Here is a 26711-nt window from a genome sequence, read left to right on the forward strand (position 1 = left end):
TAAAATTCCAAAGGTTTGAAGCCTTACATCTATTATATATTTGAGTTTGGTGATAAGTGACAGACTGACTGACTCATCATCAACGCCCAGCTAAAACGGCTAAAGCTAGGAGCTTGAAATTTTACCAGTAGGTCACTGTTGATGCAAATGTGCGAGATAAGGCCGGGTTTTGCAAAATTCGTCCTGGAACCACAAAAAATAACAATAACAAAAATCCCTATTATTCACTGTTATTACTTACTTATGTAGTTAGTTGGCAACACATTTGTCAAATTAAATGCTATAATCTTTTAATACCGTAAATATCACAAACAATTTCAAATTTTGTAGTTTACTTCTAGGCGCATTTATTTTATCGTAAACCAATATATATTGGTAAGACAATGAAGGTTGTTGTTTTCCATTGCAACAGATGTCGCAGTTGGTGATAATGGTATAAACTTCATTCTGATTTATAGCTCATTTAGACTAGCCATAAATCCTCGACTGGATTTAATAAATCCAGTACAAATCTCATTGCATTTAGATATACATTTTGGAGGATTTTAATGGCAGTCAGCTGATTTTTGTTCATAGCACAATTACCAAGGTAGATGCATCAGCCCATCTGATCGAATTTGAAACGTCAAAAGAATTTTTTGTAAATTGAATTCGTCTCAAAAAACATACGTCAAATTACAAATTTATTGTTTAATACTGAAAATGTTAGCATATTATGCTACTAATGCTAACTAAAGAGCAAATAAAGAATTATTTTATCGCAGTTTGCCCATCTAAAATAAATAAACGAATTATTTTATCGTTTAGACATCATAAATATTAGTCGTGGTTGATTCAAAATAAATTTGTACATCAAAAAAAAAATTTAATTTTTCCACATTGTTTACAATTGTTTACATTTTCAATTAATTTTAGTGTAGCAATTCACCGATGCATCTACCTTGTTTCTTGTGCCAGCCTGCAACTTTTTGTATTTTCTAGCAACATGTTGCAAAAAACAGAGTTGTATACGAGGATTTATGCCAGATTTAAAACAAATCCACTCAATAGGAGGATTTATTTTTGTATGGGAAATCTGGTAGATTTTGACCGGATTTAGCGAATAAAACCTGATAATGGCATATTACAAATGATTTACGTCTCTTTAATAATTTTGTTTTCACATAACAGGTGTCGCATAAAAGATTTTCTTTCTTTAAAATCCAGTTAGACAAAAAATGATTACAAACGATGAATTTGTAAAAATTTTGATTTTCAATTTCAAATTAAAACAAAAACTCTTTCAATAATGTTTGGTTTGTTGAACATATGAGATGCTGTTGAAGACAAAATTAGGGTATTAAATTCAGAAATCGGTCAGAAATAACAAAAATAATTTCTATTAAAAAAAATAGTTTTAATGTTGAGATTTTCTTTATAATTTTGTCACTTCCGCTAACGAAGTAGCGGGCACATGCTAGTTTCTTATAAATACCGCCATGAAAGTTATTGTTACCCCTCAACTTGAGTATTATAATATAGTATTTTCCACAGACCCAAGGGACAAAAGAATATTTCTCTCAAATCAATGAGTGCAGCACGATTTTATTTTGGGGGTGTGACTATATTTGTAAAAGATCTACCACAGCGGTGAAAAGTTTGTTACGCCTTAAAAATGTTGGATAAAAACTCATGGAAGATAAAGACTTTTTTCTTGACAAAAACAAAATTTACCCAAATAATTAAGTCAAGTCCTTTATTTAGAGCCCAGAAAATTGTTACGGAATCCTATATTTACATCCTAACGATGCACAATGGTTCCGATATCGATTTTCCTGGCCAAAACACCAATTTTTGTCCAATTTTTATGTAGAAATTAAAATACAAAAATATTGAAACTAAGGAAACCAACAAATTAAATCAAAATTTGAGAAGGTGTGAGCGTGGAGTGACCCTAACACGACTATTTTTTCTATTTGGGAAAATACGTAATATTATTTCTTGAGAAATTAATAGCTATTTATCGGAAACTATGTATTACAGAGTAGTTTTATTATTATTATTATTAGGTAGGACTGTGCCGATGCACCCGGTTTTGTTTTCGCAGAAATAAATCTGTGAGTATTCTCTTGCATAGAATGTAGACTATTTCGGTTCATTCCATGGGGAAACACCAACACAAAATATTAAAATCAAATTTCAAATTCAAGAACATTCAGTTTGGGATGGTCTTAATTTCTTGCAGCAGTTGTACTCGAGGTGATACAACTTTTTTTTAGAGAGAGGTCCATACTTCCTGAATTTATCGCCCTGCCTGCACCAACTCAAATGTCGAATGAGCACGATAACATACGAACTGAGTATCCGATTGGGTACATCCCTCACAAAAGTTCAAAATTATCGCTAACGTGCAGTTAAATGGCCGATCGGCACGAAAGGAGTGACAGATATGGGTTGTTGTTAGGCCTACCGAAGCTATAATTAGCCCCCCTGTTCACGATACGACTAAGAAAAGTTCCGGATATAATTATAGTACATTTGGGTGCACCCCTCCTATTATTTTTTTTATACCCTCGGCCTTTAGGATTTAATACTACCAAAAAGTGCATCATCGAAGTAATGGTTTTAGGCCCCAAGTATGTTTGGACGAAATATGCTTTAGACCATTTGGAGTCGATTGAGCAATGTCCGTACGTCCCTGTGTCTGGCTGAGTGGCTGGTGGGCACGATAAGGAATGAAGCATCCGATCGGTTCAAAATTTGGAATTCGTAATATTTTGTAAAAAAACTTAGTTTAAGTTCAAATATGGAGATCGCACATCGTGTTATGTAATCTAGTCATGTATCAGGTCGGCATATGGACGATATGCGCCCCGTCCTTCGGGTACCTCCCACACAAAATTTCGGAAAAGTCCAGTTTAACAGGTCATCTTGGATCGTTTTAAATTTTTTTCCAAAAGGTTCTTGCGGGCCCTGTTACGACGAAACAATTTTTTCGGGGGTAAGTTCTTATTTCCTGAGATAATCCCCCGAATGTTGAAACCGATTTGGTCAAAAAGTTTTACAAATATTGCAGTTAGAACATCAGATTAAGACTATCGAAATTTATTATGCCACGCCGTCGTCGACTGACTTCATAGTAGATCAAAGGTTCTCATCAGTAATCTAGGACATATGATCGATTGAGCAAACATTTATTCCAATCAAAATTCCATTTCAGCAAATATTCGGAATCTGTTAAATATGAAGTACATCACGGAAGATGGATGATGGAAAACTTCTATGCATTATCAGCAGCTTTTTGCATTTTATCAAAATTTTGATGCTTTAAAGAACAATGGTATTTTTTAAAATAACACTGTTCTTGTTAAAAAAAAAAACATAATTTGCTCCCAAATATTTCAACCAAACATTTACATATATTTGCACATTTACCAAGACCATTGTTTGTTTATATAACAAAACCCTTTTTTATTGAAATTTTTAATTGGATCTTGACCACATGCTGGGCTTAAGATCTCTCAACTTCATTGTGTGTTGCATGAGTTGCTGTGCTTGATTTAATTAAATTAAAAGCGTGACTTTGCTTCAATAACAGTCATATGCACATATCCACATACCCACTGGTAAAGAACCAAATGGCAAAGGAAAACCCACAAAGATAGAAAAAAACACTCAATGTTTATTAAATTAAATTCATATAATCCCATAACCCACAACGTTGACTAGCGTTAACCGCTTCTATTCAAACGAATTATAATCACTTAAATTGAAGACCAAACGAAACCAAAAACACAAACCTTCTATGCCATGGTCAGCTCCAACAACTTTTAGTGGTTTGTTGCCAACAGCTAAAAGTTTAACCAAAAACCGCTAATATCATCATTTCGAGTACTTAAGAACACCTCAAAGATCCTCAAAAAATTACGATCATAATCATCAATATGTAGCATTTCGGACAAGCATGGTCTTTGGTAATTGTCATTATTATCACCACAGAGGTATTAATGAAAGAAGCTATGACTGCATCCGATTGCCTTTCGCATGAAATAATAAAAAACGGTTTACTTTTCTCCTCCTACCCGCAGTAAACTTAACAGTTATCCGCTACGGCTTGCCGCATAAGCTGGCTCTAACATAACCGCTGTAAAATTTGTTGTGGAGCGGTGTCGGCGGCAGTCTTTATACGCCAAACACAATCAAAACAAATTGTATGGCAGCAGCTTTGGAGAGCTTGGGAGTGAGGGAGAGGAAGAAATTATTTAAAATAAATTCAATTATAGAAAACATGAAATTTCATTATGAAAATTATAGTAATTATGTCGAAACGATTACATATGGACATAAATTGGAAAATAATGAAACGAAGCATTGCATTCAAAATACTTGTTTAGATAGTGAAGCCAGTCAGTCACTCACTCAGAAAGGCAGACAGTCGGCCAGCTAGGCAGCTTGAGTTTTCAGCTTGGCTGCAATGATGCTGCCAGCCTTAATTTAATTTCGTTGTGTAATTGAAAATCCAAAACAATTTTGATTCCGAAATATGTATGTAATTAACGTCAGTGAAAATTAAATTTGCAGTGAAATTGTCAAATAGTTCAAAAAAGAAAAGTACTAAAATGTACTAAATTTGGTACCATTTGGATTGAGTTAAAACTTGAAATTTGGAATGAGAATTAAGGATGGGAAGTGGAGTTGATGAAAGGAGGTGGCTTTGGAAATGTGTACTCATGTTTACGAAAAGTACTAAATGGTACTAAATTTGGTACCATTTGGTATTATATGAACGGATAGAGCTAAAAACTTGAAATTTGGAATGAGAATTAAGGATGCCAAGTAGGGTTGATGTAAGGAGGTGGTTTCGGAAATACATATGGGGATATCTGAGTGAAATCGGACACTTTTTCACTTTATTTTTTGCTTTGGTGATGCTACTCATCAACAAAACATTTAAGTAAATTTTCAGATTTTTTGACTAATGGCTCCTGAGATATTGCGCCTTGAAAAAGTCGAATTCCGTAAAAACTATATGGAAGGAAATACTCATAACTTCTTTAATATTGGTCCAATTTGAAAAAAAATGTTTTATATGTTTTGCTGTTTTATCAGCTAGCTAATAAATAGAAGAAAATGTTGCACAGTGAACTCGGAAGCAATTTTCGCGATTTAAAATTTAAAATCAATTTTTAAAAATGATTGACCCTTTCGATTTTCTTAAAATTTTTTTGTATTAAACTACGATCAATTACAAAAATTGTAAGTCCTATTTGGAAATGGGATTCTTATTTTTTTTAAATTTGTCAATACAATTTTTCCTTTATACTAGTGTGAAAATTTTTTTTATTTTACCAAAAAAAAAAATTAATTTTCCAACATTTGTTTTGTACTTTTATTTGGGAATTTATCTTAAACTTCTTAAAAACTTCGTAATTTTTCGATTTTGAAAATGTTTCACAAAATATGGACTTTAGCTGAAATAAATACACAACAAGGAAATCAAAAACTTTATTTCGAAAAAGTGGTCGATTTCACTCAGAAACCCCCATATGTACTGACTCATGTGTACCAAAAGTACTAAATTTGGTACAAACTGGAGTTGGGTGAACGGATAGGGCTATAGTCTTGAAATTTGGAATTAAGGTTTTTAGAGTATAGGATTGAGGTAAATTTTTAGAAATTCGTGCTTATGTATACTAAATTGTACTAAATTTTATACAATTTGGGTGAACGAATAGAGCTGGAATCCTGGAGTGTATGACTGAGATCTGGAGGTAGTTTTGGAAATTCGTACTTATATGTACGAAAAGTACTAAATGGTTCTAAATTTGGGGCAATCTGGTGAACCGGTAGAAATTCTGAAATTTTGAATAACATTTACTATTGGAGTATAGGATTGAAATTAGTGTACGAAGGGGTAATATACAATAAGTGTTTTCGGTGTACAAAACATTTAAGCACTGTTTATTTCTATCTCTGCGACAATCTGAAAAGACTGTAAACAATCTCAACATTCGGTTATTATTGGGTACAAATATGGGCTTCGAAGTCGAGGTATTTTTGGTTAGACTCATACTCCAACGTTTTTGGCGTGTGCCCATTGATGTGAGAAAAGTCCCCTTGTACCTTCGGGATGTTTGCGGGAACATATGTATAGGTTCAATTTAAGTAACCTCGAACTTCATATGAGGTTTTGATAAAAGATATATTCGTGGGAAATATTTTTTCTGAGTGGTATTTTGCTCTCTAAAACTATATGTTCCTAAAGTAGACCGACAATAGAAATAAGAATCAAAATGTAGTACGGCATATGCCTAATGTACACAGAAAAAAAATTACTGTATTTCAGGAATAGTGTTCAGAAAGTCTTGCCAAGAATCAAATTTTTCCATATCAAGAATTCCTTTCATAAAGCAAAAAAAAAAAATACTGCTTTTTTTAAGATTAAAAAAACAATTTTGGCGAGTTTTTGTTTTTATTTTATTGCTTAACAACCACCACACAAACCCAAACAAAGAAGAGAAAAATTTTGCTGCTTTTTATTTATTAAATATTTTATTTTGTATTATTGTAACTTACCGTTTCTCTAAAGATTTTCACTGTAGTTGTTATCGTCTTGTAAGCATAGCAGAACAATATGAACCATATGTACCCAGCAAACCAAATGTCTGATGTCGGACGCGTCTGATCAATTTCTGAAGCAAAGTCGTTCAGATTTCGTTCCGATTTCTAAACGATTTTTCGGAGAGGAAATAGTTCAGTTTTTGTACCGATTTCGGAACAAATGTCGGAAATAAATTTGCTTTCCGAATTTCCCAAAGATTTTCTTTAGATTTCGTTACGAAATCGGACCGACATCGATCCGATGTCGCTCCGACATTTCGTTCCGAAATTATGACAACCACTTCATACAACTTTCGTATAGATATCGTTACGATTTCGGTTCAGATATTGGACGTATCTTCCGAATTTAGTTCCGATTTCGTTACAATGTCGGTACGATTGGTTTGCTGGGTACATACATGTTGAGTCTATCAGCACTAGGTTGAGATATTAGATGTTGCCTTTATATTAAAAAATTACAAATTTGTAGTTGCAAAGTATTTGACTATGCGAACTATGTTTTTTCGACACCAAACGCACTGTAGTTGCTTGGTTTGTCGATTTGTCAGTTAACTAACAACAATTGTTGCGACAGCGGTAGTTGTTGTGTGTGTGTGGTTTGTTGATAGTCTCAATGTGATGGTGAGACGATGGTGGGCCCTGCCAGCATATGGAAGTGAGTTTCTCACTCCCTCGCCTAGGAAGTCACTCCGGAGACACGCCAAGGAAGATCATTGGTGTATTACAAAAACAATTTCTATAGCCTTATTGTGATTGCCTTTTATCGCGTATGGCGACACTTCGGAATGACTTCTGAGTGACTTCCAAGTCGATTGTTTACATTTATTTATGATTCAACACATTTGAACTAATATGGGACATTTTTCTATCTGATGATTATATGAGACGGTGGCGCAGTGGTAAGCATACTCGCTTTGCACCCTGAAGCTCCCGGTTCGCTTCCCAAGTCAGGCTACAAAATATCACATTTTTAAAATTACAAAATTCCAAAGAATATATCTCTAAAAGAGCCTACTTCAAAAAAAAAAATAATAAATAAATAAAAATATTAAAAAAAAATAAATAAAAAAAATTAAAATAAATAAAAAATAAAAAGAATAATTTTTTTAATTCCAGAACTATCGCGGAAATGATCTTCCAGAAGTGTCGCTGGAGTGACTTCCAAGACACGCCGGCGTGGTTTATTTCTTCACAACGGAGGTCACTTCAGGGTGACTTCCGCGACTAACGCCGCGACTGTTTTCATCGTCCTGGACGACACGCCTAAGTCACTTCCGCGATAGTTTTTGCTTGCAGGGGGGTTTGTGTTGTGGTTTGTTGATACATTGTCAATGTGGTGGTGAGACAATGGTGGGGGTTGTGTTGTGGTTTGTTGATACATTGTCAATGTGATGGTGAGACCGAGGAGAATGTAGGGAATAACAGGAAAGTGATTTTGCATCACATGAAAATCCTACATAGTTTTGAAAATATAGTGGCTTTCGTTTGGATATAAGAAACTGCACATGTATGTTATGTGAGGTACCTGTACAGCATGGAAAAGCTACATCACGAACGAAAATATGTAAAAATTCTTGAAAATACCTTGTAAACACATCCGGATAGTGAGTGGGTGAAAATGCCTTCTCCAACTCTTCCAGTTGAAAACTAGTGAACGTCGTGCGATATCGACGTTGTTTACCTTTACGTTTTTACGCATAATCATCTAGCTCACCATCACTATTGGCATTCGATACCGGACTACCAGCAGCTGCAATACAGAAAACCGAACGATCGGGCACAGCATCCTGGTGAGCTAATTTGGCTTCGTGCCCTAATTCCTCCAGCTTGACTTCTTCTGATATGTCCATATCTGTATAATCACAAATTGTTGTCAATGCCAAATGAACAACGAATGCCCGGCGCAAATACAGACGAACAGGAACCTGAAATGACAGCCATAAAAAAATGAAAACCAATCAATCAAAAATGTGGTTATACATTATTTATAATTACATTATCTAAACATGATTGTGTAAATAGAGACGATGTAATAGCTGCAACCGAATAAGAATACATCCCATCCGATGTCATCTATCTCATCGAAGTGTATCGTGAAGAAACCACCATCTTATTATATTTAATTATTTATATCATTAATACTGATTGGCACTGATGCATACTAAGTGGACACAATGAACACCAATGGGCAATGTCAATATCATGTCTAGCTTTAAGGATGGCTTAGGACTGCTGCAATGATTATGATTCCCAAGAATTTATGTATATTTATGGTTGAAACCAGGGTTTCGGAGTCGAGGTATTTTTGGCTCGATTCCGACTCCGACTCCATGCCAGTTTTTTTCACGACTCCGGTTCCGAGTCGACTCCGAGTGTAAATTCCTATACCACTAAAAATGAATAAAATGTGGACAAATGTTTAACTTTTTCCTATATTTGGGCCCATAGAGGCTAATCTGTTTGTTTTTCCTAACATATTCTTTAGAATGCTCATTAATACTCAACTACAGAACATAAATATGAAGTAACATTCATATTTATATTATTTCTACTGAATCTTTTACCGAAAAATAGCAACAAAATACAACTTCGAAAGTTTTTGTCAGTTTTACCATTTTTCCCGAGTATATTCTGGAAGGAAATTTTCTCCGTGCGAAAATCTTTACGCCTTCAAAATATGTGAAAATGAAGGACAATACAAATCAAAAAACTGCATGCCGCCAAAATTATAAGCAATTCATGACGAGGTTTTAAAATGGATGTAAGCCAAAATTTTACGGTGTTTCTAGAGCCTTAATGATGACCCCCAGTTAAAAAGCCATTTTTTCGTATAACTTACGAAACTACCAAACTTTTTTTGGTAGATTTTTTCTTCAGTTGAAAAAGTGTAACTTAATATCCTTTCTGAAATTTTTGTTGAAAAATATATGCGAAGTTTTTGACAAATCGCCGTCTACGAAAACCTGTTTTTATAAAAGCGTTTTGTAGTGCGAACTCTAGCTCGAAAACTAATAGACCGTTTGTCATATATTTTGTGGGCTTATCAAGGACATACAAATCTAGTCCCATATCGATACATTTTGTAACAAGTTTCATATTTTACTGAAATGGTGGACAGAAAAAGTCAAAATTACTAGATTTTTATGGAATAAAGACTTTATCTAATCTTATGTAAAAGCTCTTCAAAATATAATATGTATAGGAATATCAGGTTGTAAAAATCATAATCATGTATTTCATACATACAGCTGCGAAAAAATAATAGCACCACCTCCTAAAAAAATGGTGTTGAGGCATTTTTATTTTCATGTGCAAATTTTGCTGACCGTTTCATGCGATTTTAGAACAAAACGACTCTAAGGAATATAAAAGTAATAACAATCCAAATCATTTACGACACTTTTTAAAAAAATAAACCAAATTTAACAAAAACTCCAAAAAGTGGACGAAAAAAATAATAGCACCACCATTGAAAATTTTTTTCAAATGATAGAAATTGGACCAAGTTTTTCACTTTATTGCTCAAGAATAGTAGTACATCAAGAGAAACAAGTGCCTACTGATTTATTGTTCAGTTGAATTCGATAGTAACGTCTCGGGATAGTCGAGTTATTTTTTTCGACTCAGACTCCGACTCCAGCAAAATTGCTCGACTCCGACTCCGAAACCCTGGTTGAAACTATTCATTTTGCTATTCAAGCCATCTCGGCTACGTTGCGAAAGCTTATTTTAGAAAATTTAATTGAGTCGACCATACAGCGCATTACAAATATGGTCACTGCTGAGCTGTGACTTACAACTTAATCATCAGCTAGCAATTAAGCATAGAATTCGACATTATGCTATGTGTCGGCACTGGTGTTGACATGGTCCATGGCCGTCGTCTACCTCACTTACACCACCCCAACAGCCAGCCTGGCATCACATGTCGTGTGCCCGTATGTTCGATTCTTACAAAGGCTGCTGCATTGGCGATTTATACCAATGGTTGTCAAGTAGAGGTATCAAACAATTTGTTTTAAGGTGTACGACTAACAATATCATTTCACAACTTTTAGTCACGTTTAATTCTTCTACTTCTTCTACTTTTATCGTTTTGGAAACCTTTATGCATATATAAAATTCCTAAATGGTCAAATGTATTCTTTTTGTCCCTTTTGATTTTATTTTGTTGCTGCTGTTGTTGTTCGTTTTTGTATCAATCAGTAGTCGGAATGATGACCGAAGATATGTGTCCATGTATCGGTGGGAGCAATAAACATGCTATCCATTTGCTATTCCCCGCATTACGAAATGCGTGAACAAACAACATACCAAAAACGTCTCTAAACGAATTCCAATGAAAGCTATACGAAAGGCACACGACCAATAACAACAGCCAGAGCCTGTCAGTCACATGGAAAATGCCAAATCGGAACAACTGCCACAAATGAATTTTTGCATAATTAATGAAGTTTGTCGAAGTTGTTGTTGCGATGAAGAAGCGACTAATGTTTAAAAAATGGGCAGAACTTCTAGCTCTAATTGAGATTCCATTTAAGAATCAACAGAAATCGTTTGGCATAACTCTGCCCATATTTTGGTGAATTTATTCGTGTAAATAAAGGAAAGACGACGCTTCAGTCATTTGAAATGTGATTCTCATGGCTTTTGTTACAATAGGAAATTACACCAAGACCTCGCTTTGCGTCGTTGATACGTTCCACCAAAACACGACTCAAAATGAAACGACGCGAAGCGAATTAAGATTTTCAATTGAAAGCCATATAAAGTCCGGAGATAGGTTCCATGTGGAAAACACTATTTTTTCTTATGTCCACATTTTAGGTGGAGATATTAGTTGAACAACTAAATGCTAAATTAAAGCTATTTTGGTGTAATTCGGCCAGAAAATGTAGCTAAAACAGTCAAAGTACCTGAAATCGAGCGGTACCGTTATATGAGGGCTATAACAAAACGTTTACACATGTTCATCATTTTGGTGGAGAAGTTTCTACATCACTGGGAACAATAAATGCCAAAATCTAGCTAATTCGGCCTGACAATGTAGCTAAAAAGCTCAAAATACCTGAAATCGGTTAAATGAGGGCTATACTAAAACGTGGACCTATGTAGCCCATCTTCGAACTTGATCTAAGTTCAGACCAAATACACATATGTACAACATTTCAGCCCTTTATCTCAAATTATTCGGAAGATAGCGGTATGACAACAAACGTACGGACGGACGGACATTGCTAAATCAACTTAGAATTTTACTCTGGTCAAGAATATATGGTAATATTCAAAAAAGTTTTTCAATCGTTGAAGTTGAGGTTCACCATTTAATAAGTCGCGAACTGTTAATATATTTTATAAAATATGAATATATTTATATTAAATGAAGTGTTTTAGCCACGATCTCATAATATGGGCCATAACAAATAATTTTCGTGGAAGCTGCGTTGGTGGTAATATAAAAAAATGGGAAAAATGTGTTGAAGTAAACATGTTTTTTTTGTGTTCTTTTTTGATTTCTGGCCAAACCACGAAAAATTCGAACCTGTGCTCAAAGAAAGAACTAAACAATACCCCTTGGGCAACATGGTTCTAGTATATGACTTTTCGATATATATACTGCATCCCCCTAAAATCAATGTTGACAGTTTGAAGTTTTGATTTCAGTGTTTTTCGAATTTTTCTTATAAAAAGAGGGTGCAACTAGATAATAATCCAAACTAGTTTATAGGATTGTAGAACTCGCGATTCCACGTCGATCGATGTATATCTCATGAGTGTGCTCCGTACAGCTTCCTAGTAAAAGGGGTCCAAAGGCGAAAATTTGGTGCGTAAATTTTCTGAAAAAACCTATTTTTTTGCTTTAAAATTTACAACTGTCGTACAGGTACCCCTGAACCCCGCGTGATTTTAGTTTCTTTACGTGCCGGATCTAATAAGCCCCTCCGCGTTCGAATCCATCTACTAAAACGCCGGATATAGATACCTAGAAAGTAGGAAAATCTGCAAAAATATATTTTGACAATTCCGCGAATTGAACCGCGATTTTCTTTGATTATTTTTGCATAAATGTAATCCTTTATACGCGATTATAATATTTGCCAAAAAGGTGTGTCACAAATTACAAAGATTCAGGAGTAATATCCCTATTTATCCCAAAATAGAATGCGGTGGCACATCTGCAGTTCTTGACGAATCTGTCTAAAATAATTTATATTGACGTATTTTTAATAGGGGGGCATTGAAATCGGATGCACCTTATAATCATATGCACATCGCGTAATTTTTGCCCACTTGAAGGTTTTTTGAATAGTAAGATGCAACTGATGGCACCCTTTGGCCGCTGAATGAAACATGGGAAAATCCATGCATATTGATAGACATGGACTCCCTGTACACGAAAAGCACATGCACCTCAACCGATTTAAACGAATTCGCGAATTACACGGTTTTTACTTCTATGTTTTTTCTTTGATTGTAATTTCAATATTACTCTCTACTTCTTATTTCTATTGCATATCACAGAAAGCAAATATACTTTCACTATGACTAATTACTTTTCTCGTAGAAGTTTAAGCAAAATATTTCAGGATTTGGATCGAAATTAAGCGAAATAATAGAATAACTCCCAACATTTATTTTTCAACTTTTTCGTATTTAACCAAAAATATATTTTTGAAATAATTTCCAACAATAAGTTTCCGTTCTTTGTTGTTGCTGTAATATGCAAGTTATAAACGCGATCTTTATATTCTACGCGATCTCACATTTTTCTACGCGTTGTCTAGATTCTGTACGTATTTTTAAATTAACAATTTTTGTGATTTCTTCGACCTTTATATTTGTTCTAAAATAAAAGATTTTTGAGCTTGAGGTCTTGTGTTTGTTGGTATTTTATTTTTTATTTTCCGATATTTCGAAATTCTTTGAATTTCGTCATCAGGGATCTACAAAAATAATAAAAATAAAAACACGACTTAATATCTACATCACAGTAAATGGTATAAACACGAAAAAAGGTGATCGCTTACATGTAAATAAATAAATGAATAATAAAGCTTAAAACTAGTGTAGTGTGACTACTACCGTCGAGTGTTATTATTGCACTGATCGTTGGTTTGCATGTTTCACGATCTCCCCCTTCGCGTTAAATGTCTGTAACAGTATGCAGTGTTATCTGTGTCTGCTTTGCTCAGCCATGCACGCGTCTTTACGAAAAAGTTAACTACAACTCTCTTTTCCATACAAAAACCCAAAATAGCATTCTCTTCTTGTGCGCCATTGGCTTTGCTGTTGATTCTCTTTGTTGTTGGTACACTGTTTATGTGGAGCAGCCATGCACGCGTCTTTACGAAAAAGTTAACTACAACTCTCTTTCCCATACAAAAACCCAAAATAGCATTCTCTTCTTGTGCACCATTGATGTGGAGCATTTCTAATGTGAGTCTCCTGTTGTAATTTCTCTCGGTTTGTAACACTTTAACGTCGTCAATATTTGGTTCGTGGTTATATTTCTTACAGTGTTCCGAGAGTGCAGTTTTCTGTGTTATGTTGCTGTTTCTTAGTTTTATGTCGGATTTGTGTGCCGACATTCTTGTTTTTAATTTGTTTTTCGTCGTACCAACATAAAGTTTGCCACAATTTTCATTCTCGTTGCCACCACATTCAATTTCGTAAATCATTTTCTTCTTCATTTTCTTCTTCTATCGTAAACTTAATATTCTTATTAAAACTATTTAGTGTTGTCAGGTTGACGGCAAAATTCCATATTTAGACACACTAATAATTAGAACGCCTGAGAAAAAACTGTTACTAAATTGGTACCAAAAACCCACGTCATCGGGTAGACTGATAAACTTCTACTCAAAACACACAAAACGGATTATAATAAATACAGCAAACAACTTAGTCAACAGAGTACTTAATATTAGCGATGAGTGTTTTCACGGAGAAAACAAAATAAAGATCCAAAATATTCTCACACAGAACAATTTCCCCCACTATGTCATCAAATCATTAATTAATAAATACAAACCGAGAAATACCTACACAAAAACCTGCAGAAGAAAAAACAACAAAAATATTCAAATCACTGGTATATGTTCCCAATATATCGGAAAGATTTGAGAAATCTGAAATTTACGACAGAAACAAATACACAATAGCTCATAGCACCAATAATACAACAAAAAATCTATTTAGTAACACAAAAAGTAAAATACCCAATATGGAAAAGCACAATGTGATTTACGAAATTGAATGTGGTGGCAACGAGAATGAAAATTGTGGCAAACTTTATGTTGGTACGACGAAAAACAAATTAATAACAAGAATGTCGGCACACAAATCCGACATAAAACTAAGAAACAGCAACATAACACAGAAAACTGCACTCTCGGAACACTGTAAGAAATATAACCACGAACCAAATATTGACGACGTTAAAGCAAACCCGTTCGTGGGTATTGATTTGGTTACGAAGTTTTTCGGCAAATCACACACACGCGACCCGACCGCAAAGTAAGAGAGCAAATGTTTTGATTTTTTTACTTCAGTCTTGTACTGAATTTCATGCAAGCAGGTTGATGCCGCTTTATTTGTTTATTTTTGGGTACACAGAAAAGATTTTGCAGTTGTACAGCAGATATGTGGAGGGAAGAATTTGAAAATGATTTTTGTTTTGTATTAATATTTTTAATGACGCAGAATGCCTCGTCTGCAATGCAACAATAAAAAATGTATGTATGCTTAGAAAGTTTTAAAAAATCATTTTTATATACAATTAGTTTTTTCTCTAAAAAAAATTTAACATATGAAGAAAAATACTTTCCAAATTATGAAGTTATTTGTATTATTTTTAATTTAAGTCATACAAAGCGAACGCGCCAACAATATATTTTTCATTTCACACTCAATATGAAAATCATCACCCTGTTCTGTCAGTGTAATTTTACCCACACATAAACATTTTAAGCGCTCGCTCTTCTTGGTCGGCTATGCGTTAAAGTGTTACAAACCGAGAGAAATTACAACAGGAGACTCACATTAGAAATGCTCCACATAAACAGTGTACCAACAACAAAGAGAATCAACAGCAAAGCAGACACAGATAACACTGCATACTGTTACAGACATTTAACGCGAAGGGGGAGATCGTGAAACATGCAAACCAACGATCAGTGCAATAATAACACTCGACGGTAGTAGTCACACTACACTAGTTTTAAGCTTTATTATTCATTTATTTATTTACATGTAAGCGATCACCTTTTTTCGTGTTTATACCATTTACTGTGATGTAGATATTAAGTCGTGTTTTTATTTTTATTATTTTTGTAGATCCCTGATGATGAAATTCAAAGAATTTCGAAATATCGGAAAATAAAAAATAAAATACCAACAAACACAAGACCTCAAGCTCAAAAATCTTTTATTTTTAAATTATTTTTTTAGATATTTTTTGGACTCTGATTTAGAATAAATAAAATTTATTCCAAGATTTCTTCAATATTTTTTGATTTTCCGCGAAAATAAAAATAAATTTAGCAACTATTTTAGCATCTACGGATAGATATCAAATGCTGCTAACGATTCATATATACATGTTCTTATTACAACACAATAGGAATTTTTAAATATTTTTTTGTTTACAAGAGAGTAAAAGCGCATATAACTTTTGAGTGCAGCCTCCAACGCGAACACATTTGAAACCACGATTGTTTTCCTAACCCATGTACCAAAAATGGCGGATGTGCTCGCCAAAAAAGTTTTTAATTTTTTTTCTATGTAATTGTAAAGGAAATTTGAAATTTACCATATACTTTATAGAGTCGCATATGCTTATTTCAATGTGTTTCAAACGGAAAAAACAATCATAATATACCCTCCATACTATGGTGGAGGGTATAAAAAATTAGACATAAAACAACGCAACATCGAAAATCGAACGACGCATAGTGAATATTGGTATCAGCTAAGCAACGACGCAACTTCGAAAACAACGCAAAGTGAAACGACGCAAATCGAGGTCTTGGTGTAATATTATATGTATTTCACATTTGTATAATGGAATATTTATAGTATATAATCATGGTATAATCAAATAAGGTAACCTTGTGCAAACATTTTTTTAAAGTATAATTTGACAGCATCGCATTGCCAAAATGATTTGACATTAATAGATTAGGGAATCATTTCGTTCACCAAAATGAACCAGGTTCGTTCACGCTTCCTCTTCCCATCATCAAGAATCAGTAGTAATTTTATCAGTCTGAAAGATAGAAAATGTTTCGTATATCCAGTTTACTATCACTACCCAGCTAAAATATTCATTACAAAACTCCTTGCTAACCCATTATTTTAACGCGCTAAGTAAATAGCTATTTTTTGGCCAATAAAGTAAATAGTTACTAAAAGTCGTGACTTCTTATTTTAGTTTACGTCTAGTTTAGCTGCCAAAAAATAACTACTTATTTCTGGAATATAGAAGACAACAATTTTATTTAAAAATAATATATTTTTAATTAATATATTAAAAATCACTCCAATCGACACAAAAGATATGTTTTCAATGCTCATTTTTCTACACTATTGCTCTGTTCCAGAACCTGCAAGAATATACTGTTACGAATGTAACTGGTAATTTAGTTAGTTTAGTTAATTTTCACGAATTTCTCTTAATTTAAGAACATGAATTGTAACATCAACTTTTATTTGGGCATGTTCCGCCATTCACCTCTGCATCGAACACACCTAAAGCTGTTCTGCAACACACTTTACACATAGTTGGGGTGTATTCCTCACACTGTAATTTTGATAGCGAGAGCTGAGTGCATCTTTATTCTTTAAAGAAACTAATTGAAAATTTCTACAAAAAAATTAACAGCAATAAAATTTAATGTGATTTCTATGAACATTTAAAAAATATTTTATTTTCTTAACAAAATATTTTTTAAAACTGTATTTTTTCTTAAAGTACTAAATTCAACATGTAGAAGTTCGTTTCTTTATTTACGTCGTAAACAATTAAACGAACAAAGCGTACATACCCATACACGCATGTATAGCATTTCCAAATTAAATGAAACCTTTTCCAAATTGAATGAAACTTTTTCCAAATTGAATGAAACCTTTTCCAAATTAAATGAAACCTTTTCCAAATTAAATGAAACCTTTTCCAAATCAAATGAAACCTTTTCCAAATCAAATGAAACCTTTTCCAAATCAAATGAAACCTTTTCCAAATTGAATGAAACCTTTATTTTTATTAAAAGAAAAAAAGCCAGAATATTTTGAAAAGAGAAAGAAAAAAAATTATATGGGTTTTCACCGATTTTTTACTTAAATTCTAATCTTAAGTAATGACATAAAAGTGTACCTCCCTGCATGTTTTGCTTCCTTGAACTTAAACATTTCATAATTTTTAAAGTTATAGCGAAATAATCCTAAAGAGAAAATTTAGTTTTAAAAAATTCCTAATAACACTGTGAACAAAATAAAGGCGAAAATCTGGGGCAGAGATAATTCCTTTAGGGAATGAAAGGCCTTTTTGAGTATAGCATTTCCAAATTAAATGAAACCTTTTCCAAATTAAATGAAACCTTTTCCAAATTGAATGAAACCTTTTCCAAATTAAATGAAACTTTTTCCAAATTAAATGAAACCTTTTCCAAATTAAATGAAACCTTTTCCAAATCAAATGAAACCTTTTCCAACTCAAATGAAACCTTTTCCAAATCAAATGAAACCTTTTCCAAATTGAATGAAACCTTTATTTTTATTGAAAGAAAAAAGCCAGAATATTTTGAAAAGAGAAAGAAATAAAAAATTATATAGGTTTTCAACAATTTTTTACTTAAATTCTAATCTTAAGTAATGACATAAAAGTGTAACTCGCTGCATACGAGATTTTGCTTCCTTCAACTTAAACATTTTATAATTTTTGGGCATCAATTAAAGTTATAGCGAAATAATGCTAAAGACAGAATTAAGGGTTAAAAAATTGCTAATAATAACAGGGGCTAATTGTGTTACCTAATGAAGTGGTTCACGATTTGCTGCTTGCGGAATTTTCAATGGACATACTCATTATATAATTGGAGCAGTCCTGTTTATTGAGCTGTTGGTTACTATGCTCAATCACGTCAACGATATTACGGTCTATTGTCTGACCACTCTGGTACACAATTCTATTTTTGAAAATACCTTTACTATTGTGTTCAACATTGCTGAATATGGCATTCAAAATTTCAAATTACTACAATTAGCCTCTGTTATTACACTGTGAACCGAAATTTTGGGGCAGAGATAATTCCTTTTTGGGGATGAAAGCCCTTGGTGAGTATATTAAGAATCCCGAAGGACAGATCCGCTGTGAGTCGAACTTCCGAGTTATGGCCTGATTAAGTTTTTGGTGAAGACGCGACAAAATGATTAGTTTTCAATGAGGGTCGTACCTAAAATGTTCTGAGCGACATATTTAAAGAACTTTTCGAAACTGAAAAACGCCATCATGTGGTACTTTTATAGCGGTTCTTAAAATAAGGGACGAAAAGGACATTGAAGGAATCGAGTTACAATGTCGAAATGTTCTACAAAAATAATCCTCATTCGATTTGAGTGAAGACAAGTAATCTCATAAATAAGCTAAAACAACAGTCAACAAAGATATAACGTTAATTTCAGATGCCTTACATTGTCTTCAGCAGAAATTTAATAAGGCCATAATCCTCATTCGATTTGAGTGAAGACAAGTAATCTCATAAATAAGCTAAAACAACAGTCAACAAAGATATAACGTTAATTTCAGATGCCTTACATTGTCTTCAGCAGAAATTTAATAAGGCCATAACTCGGAACTTCGACTCACGGCGGATCTGTCCTTCGGGATTCTTAATATACTCACCAAGGGCGTTCATACCCAAAAGGAATTATCTCTGCCGCAGATTTTCACCTCCATTTTGTGTCGCAGTGTTAAAATTCTCTCTTTAGGATTATTTCGCTATTACCTTAATTGATGCCCAAAAATTATGAAATGTTTAAGTTCAAGGAAGCAAAACATGCAGGGAGTTACACTTTTATATCATTACTTAAGATTAGAATTCAATTTAAAAATCGCTGAAAACCCATACAATTTGTTATTTCTTTCTCTTTTCAAAATATTCTGACTTTTTTCTTTCAATAAAATTAAAGGTTTCATTCAATTTGGAAAAGGTTTCATTTGATTTGGAAAAGGTTTCATTTGATTTGGAAAAGGTTTCATTTGATTTGGAAAAGGTTTCATTTGATTTGGAAAAGGTTTCATTTGATTTGGAAAAGGTTTCATTTGATTTGGAAAAGGTTTCATTCAATTTGGAAAAAGTTTCATTCAATTTGGAAAAGGTTTCATTTAATTTGGAAATGCTATATATTAAGAATCCCGAAGGACAGATCAGCCGTGAGTCGAAGTTCCGAGTTATGGCCTGATTAAGTTTCTGCTGAAGACCATGTAAGGCATCTGAAATTAACGTTATATCTTTGTTAATTGATGTTTTAGGGTTTTCACCAAAAAATTAATCACGCCATAACTCGGAAGTTTGACTCACGGCGGATCTGTCCTTTAGGATTCTTAATATACTCACCAAGGGCTTTCATCCCCAATAAGAATTATCTCTGCATCAAGATTTCGGTTCACATTGTAATAACAGGGGCTAATTGTAGTACCTAATGAAGTGGTTCACGATTTGCTGCTTGGGGAATTCTCAATGGACATGGTCCTTACATAATTGGAGCAGTCGTGTTGATTGAGCTGTTCGATACTGTGCCCAATCACGTCAACGGTATTACGATCTATTGTCCGATCGCGTAGTACCACTTTGGCACACAATTTTATTCTTGAAAGTTTTTTTAGGATAATTTGTATGCAATAGCTTAATAAGTAAACGAATACACATAATGATAGAGTTAAACCGGTGTAATTTGAAATTTTGAGTGCCATATTCAGCAATGTTGAACCCAAAAGTAAAGGTATTTTCAAAAATACGCGATCAGACAATAGATCGTAATATCGTTGACGTGATTGAGCATAGTAACCAACAGGTCAATAAACAGGGCTGCTCCAATTATGTAATGAGTATGTATGTCCATTGAAAATTCCACAAGCAGAAAATCGTGAACCACTTCATAATGTAATACAATTAGCCCCTGTTATTATTAGCAACTTTTTAGCCCTTAATTCTCTCTTTAGCATTATTTCGCTATAACCTTAAGTGATGCCCAACACTTATGAAATGTTTAAGTTCAAGGAAGCAAAGCATGCAGTGAGGTACACTTTTATGTCATTACTTAAGATTAGAATTTAAGTAAAAAATCGTTGAAAACCCATATAATTTTTTATTTCCTTCTCTTTTCAACATATTCTGACTTTTTTCCTTTAATAAAAATAAAGGTTTCATTCAATTTGGAAAAGGTTTCATTTGATTTGGAAAAGGTTTCATTTGATTTGGAAAAGGTTTCATTTGATTTGGAAAAGGGTTCATTTAATTTGGAAAAGGTTTCATTTAATTTGGAAAAGGTTTCATTCAATTTGGAAAAAGTTTCATTCAATTTGGAAAAGGTTTCATTTAATTTGGAAATGCTATATATTCGTTGATGCGCCATCTTACATCTATGGGCAGATCAGCTACTGGTTTCACAGTCAAAATCAGTTTTTCCAATAATTACGTATTTAGGAGGTTTTCAGATTTTGTGGCCCGTTTTGGATGTACAAACTTGCCAAAAAACTATAAATTTGGAATAAAGCTCAAAAGTGTTGCGGAATACTGAAGGAATGCATCGGCATGGTCCAGTTTGGAAGTGGATCTTATTTTGGGAGTCATTTCTTTTCGATGGGTAGCGCGCACTCCTGTCATTTCAGCTAGTCACGTTGTAACTTAGAAGTTTTGGACCACTAGGCCAGGAAGCATGAATTTGCCTATAAAAAACATAATATCGCTGTAAACAGGACCACGAGGAATAGTATCGGAATAAATGGCCAAAGGATATTCGAACAGACCGTAAACTGCACTTTTCAAAGTTAAACTACATTTGGACAAAATATTAGGACCTTGAAGGTTTGATTCAAATCTGTTGCTCCGTTCAACAGATATAACACGTACCATTTTAGCGTAAAGTTTGGAACTTTTGTCGGGGAGGTACCTGAAGTAGTGGACCGAAATTATACTAAGTTTGGTCAAAATATTACGAAGGCCAAATTTTGGCCCGAATCGGCTGATCCGTTCGAAAGTTATCGTGTACTCCAGCCTCTACACACGGTACGATAGGGGTTTTTTACACTTTTCGTGCAATTTTCTTAAGAAGTATGAACTCCCAGCAATTCGGATCCATTAGTCATTACGTAACCCATTACAAAGTAATGTAAACAAGCTTATTTTCCCATTACAAGTAATCTGAAAAGTGATGGGATACTTCTTAAAAAAATTACAAGGCAAACCTACTTACTTTGCTCCTCACTAAGTAATGAGGACGGTGGCACAGTAAGTGTGTGTCCGACTATAAATCCTAGGGTTCTGTGTTCAACGCTCACTGTCGGCACGCGAGTTTTTTTAATTAAAAAATAACAGTTCGTGGTGCACACGTGCACTGCACATTTATGTTCTTAAACAACTCTTAATGTTCGTGTGCGTGGTGGCATAGTATGTACCCAGCAAACACAATGTCGGACGTCCGACGCGTCGGCTCAAAATCGGACGTTTTTTCCGACGCGTCTGACCGACTTCGGTCCGAACTCTGTCCGACTAGTCTGACGAAATTTTTCCCGTCTCTTGTGCTGCTTTGGCAAAATTAAGTGTAAATAAGCAGAGAGAAAAGAATTGTACATGTTTCGCTCGAACATTGTAAATGTGTAATTGTTGATGTGCCGACGTTGATGCAGTACGAACGAAAAATTGAGTGCTCGGGTTTTAATTTCTGTATCGGAGAACAAAGTTGGTTTATTTTTGTTATGCGTGTTGAAGCATGATAGTGTTTAAATGTTATTCATAGTGATTGCATACATATTTCTTTATTTTTATGAAGTTAGTGAAAGTAAAGATTTTCTTCGTCAAACTTCAACACTATTCCGTGGAAAGTCATATGTTTTATATTTGTATATGGCCAAAGTTAAGATTCTTAACACTTTTATGTGTATCAAAATTTTTTGCATGTGAAGACATTTATTTTTAATATATTAATAACAATTGTTTTACATATTTCACAGATCGTGTTGACGAATTTGTTGTTCTGTTTGTTGTTTATTTTTCCACCAAGTCGCGCATTTAACACAGCATAATATGATATTAAAACCTTTAATATGTTTATAGCAAATAAACTTTTATAGGATTTGGATATTTCATGAACTAACTGTGTATTTTCAACATATTTTAATAATAAGAACAAATTCTGGTCGAATGCTGGTAAATAAATCAGAAGTTCATACGATAGTTCATCTGACTTCGGACCAAATTCGGTCCGAAAGTCGGCAAACACTTTCGAATTTCATAAGATTTTACTTCCGAATTCGGACCGATATCTGTCCGAAAGTCGGTAAATAAAACAGAAATTTATACGATAGTTCATCAGAGTTCGGACCGAATTCGGTCCGAAAGTCGGTTAAAACATCCGATTTTCATCCGAATTTCGGTCAGATAACACGTCAACCACGCCATATGACTTTCGGTCAGAGTTCGGACCGAATTCGGATCCGAACTCGGACGTTTCATCCGACTTTCGGACCGAATTCGGTCCGAATTCTGATGTTTCTTCCGGTTTTGGTTTGCTGGGTAGTGTCTTTGGCTAGAAATCAGAGGGTTCGTGTGTTCAACTCGCACAGCGAGTGAAATAAAGTAAAAAAATCTCTACATCAACTGTTCTAAAAATAGAATTTTTTTCAACTTACGTTTCAAATAGTGGTCATAAAATAACTACAAACTGAGTGCGACATGCCCTTGTAAAAATAATGGGAAAGAAAGGGGGTTTACGAGTAGTTACGGCTGCCAAAAATCCCTTACAAAACCCATGATTTTGGGAGGACTTTTTTTCTGGGCTTCTACTGTTGTATTGGAAACAGCAAATACAAATGGCTACAACAAAAATATAAGCGATTTGACAGCAGCTATTAAACTGCATTTTTCCAAAATTTTGTGTGATAGGTACCCGAAGGAGTGGACCGATATAGTCCATCACCAAATCAGTTGCTCCGTTCAATAGAAATAACGCGTACTGTTTCAGCGAAAAGCTTGGAACTTTTGTGGGGGAGGTATCGGAAGAAGTGGGCCGATATTGCCGATTTTCAAACTTAAACTAGGTTTGGACAAAATATTACGAAGGCCAAAATTTGGACCAAATGGTTTATCCGTTCGAGAGTTATCGTGCGCTCCAATCAAGCAGGCAGACGGACGGACATTGCTAAATCGACTCCAAATTGTCAGAAACGGATTTCGTCCAAACAAACTTGGTGTCTAAAACTATAGGCTGGTTTTAACTCAAAGGAACAAAATCGACGTCGGATTTTTTTAGAAGGGGTCAGAGGTGAATTTCACCTTTGAACCCATACAAATGACTATGGAAACTTTGAAGCCCCAGTGACACGTGTTAACACATTCCAATTGTGCTCCAACTTTCACAATCTTAAAATCTAACAAAACTAAAAAACTTTTGGCGTCTAAAAAAATCCGGCATGGAATTTTAAAATATAATGACCTGAAGGAACTAAATGAACGAGATAATCTGAACGAACGATATAAACGAGTGAGCTGGATACGGTTCCATTTGTTCATTTCACGGAATCGTTCCTTTGAACTAGTTCGTTCATTAACGACACTACTCTGGATTTATTCAACTACAAAATCTATATCATTAGTACGATTATCAATCTCAAGTTGACGTTACGATAAAAATCAGTAAAATTGAAATGTCTATAATTTCGTTTGCTATCGAAATTTTCCGTAACTTAGCGATCTAAATAAAGCAGTCACTAAGGCCTATCGATAGTAGCAGTGCTGTAAAATCTTATTTTAATATTTCATTCATAATTTTGCATTTTAATTAGATCGATTTTTGTGGGTAAGGCCAAAATATATTCGAGGATCGGAATATCGGACAATAATACTGCTTTTGAAAATAAATTTATCGATGTTTCTTCAATATTGAGATTTGAGTTTCGTTGAATGTCAAATCACAATAATGCATTTTGACAGCAAACTTGAACATTGAATCGTGCCATCCCATGTATTCAATCGGTAATATTAATCTACCAATAGATAAAAAATAAATAAAAAAAGATAAAAGAATCTGTGGTAGGTGTTAAATACACTGCCAGAAATGGCAGAATATAGAGCACGGTTGTTGTTGTGGCAGCAATTGTTTTTATTATTCATACACACAGAAAAAAGGCCTCTCTAACATATGCCCCAAACATATTTTGCAGCAAACATATATTTGTTTGCAAGCAATCCCAAACATAACATATGTTTAGGTCCTGCAAACAAATTTATGTTTGCTGCAAAATATGTTTGGGGCATATGTTAGAGTGTTTGAAGCATACATGCCACCAATGCACCAAAGCCCCCTTCTTCGATTCTACGTCTTCTATTATAACATACACACAGCTGTTTATTATAAAACAGCATTCCGCAGCCGCGAGAGCACTGTTGTTACTCTCTTTGACAAACATCCTCTCTCCACCCATAAAAAATATGTTCTCACATAAAAATATGTTGGTACCCAAACAAATAAAATTGGGACATGTTACAAAATCTTGTAAACATACAAACAAATATTTGTTTGGATCCAAACATATTTCTAACATACATTTTTCTGCGTGTATGTATGTAATGTCCCGTACACAAGTCATTAAATTGCAACACGTTCGTATGATATTATGGCCGTCAATAAGAAAATGATAATTGCCAAAGAAGCCATAACACCCTTTTTTGTTTGTACGTCTGTTGGTTTGTTTGTTTTGCTCAGAAGACAACGCTTTTACTCGATGTTGTGGTAAAACATTCATTAATCACTGGAAGATATCAACAAGACAGACAGACAGCTAAACAAAAAGCTATCTACCCAAACCCACTCATACACACCCAGGACAGTCACAACTATGTACTGATATAGAATTCAACCAGTGCAAATCCTCAACATGAACAGAAATCTTTTTGATATGGATAAACGCCTGGACAATGGTCATTTGTATTTGTGGGCATTGTGAGCAACATTGTCCATGTAGTGTTGAGTTTGGTTGATCAGATTGTTGTTGCAACAAGCGCACGGAGAACAAACAAAAATGTATCAAGATTTTTACACTACACTGTATGTTCTTGTTTGGTATCTTCATTAATACAATGCTATGACCATACGTATGTATGTTGCCAAAACATTGACGGTCTTAATAACCCAACCGAATAAGGGAACATACACCAGTTGTATATAATTTATTAAACAACAGCTCCCATCTCTTGGTATCAACGAATCAATAATCGCAACAAGTAAAACAAAATTTGCAAGGCCTCCATGGGAGAGGGAAGATGGCGAGAAACATGATCGCTGTACGATCAAATTCTTTAGTACGCTGGAAAATTTAACAATTCTATTAAGATTACAACAAAATGCAAATCTGGCAACATGGCTAGCGTTTGTCGTTTTGCCCACAAACAAGACGGCTGGGCATCTTGAGGCCATAGCGCCTGAAAACAAGATGTGATGACCTCCTTAAAAGGAAATCAATGTTTTGCAATCGATGCCCCATCATGTTCCACACATGCCTCAAGACATCTTACCCTGCATCAAGCTGCTCTCTCGATATTTCCCATGCGCAAGCGTGTGTAGTCCAGTGGCAATATTAACAGGAAACTGCTAATAAGTTCATGAACTATCAAGAATTTAATTTACGCCAAGTGTGAATGTTGCTACTACTCCACTAATGTAGACAGCCAGCCAGCCAGCCACAACAAGCGCAGTCATCAAAAGCATGTAACTATGAAATGTACGGTTAAAGCGACGGTTTGGTTGTCCAACGAAATGCGTTAATTTAATATGGAAATGTTGTATGATTATCGGGCTGTTTGTTTGTAGAAATGTTTACTTTCGGAATTTATGTG

General features: G+C 34.3%; 1 long non-coding RNA gene across 1 annotated transcript in view; it reads right to left on the bottom strand.

Annotated features, from left to right (window-relative positions):
• The window catches only part of LOC141393034 (uncharacterized), a 32569-nt gene extending 24040 nt beyond the window's left edge, over positions 1–8529 (bottom strand). Inside the window, exon 1 of the long non-coding RNA XR_012409984.1 lies at positions 8185–8529. This is a non-coding gene — a long non-coding RNA (uncharacterized lncRNA). The remainder of the gene's footprint in view (positions 1–8184) is intronic.
• Between the last annotated feature and the right edge of the window lie 18182 nt (positions 8530–26711).

This window comes from Musca autumnalis, unplaced genomic scaffold (assembly GCF_047663935.1).
Source record: "Musca autumnalis isolate F117 unplaced genomic scaffold, ASM4766393v1 scaffold_2, whole genome shotgun sequence".
Taxonomy (NCBI): Eukaryota; Metazoa; Arthropoda; class Insecta; order Diptera; family Muscidae; genus Musca; species Musca autumnalis.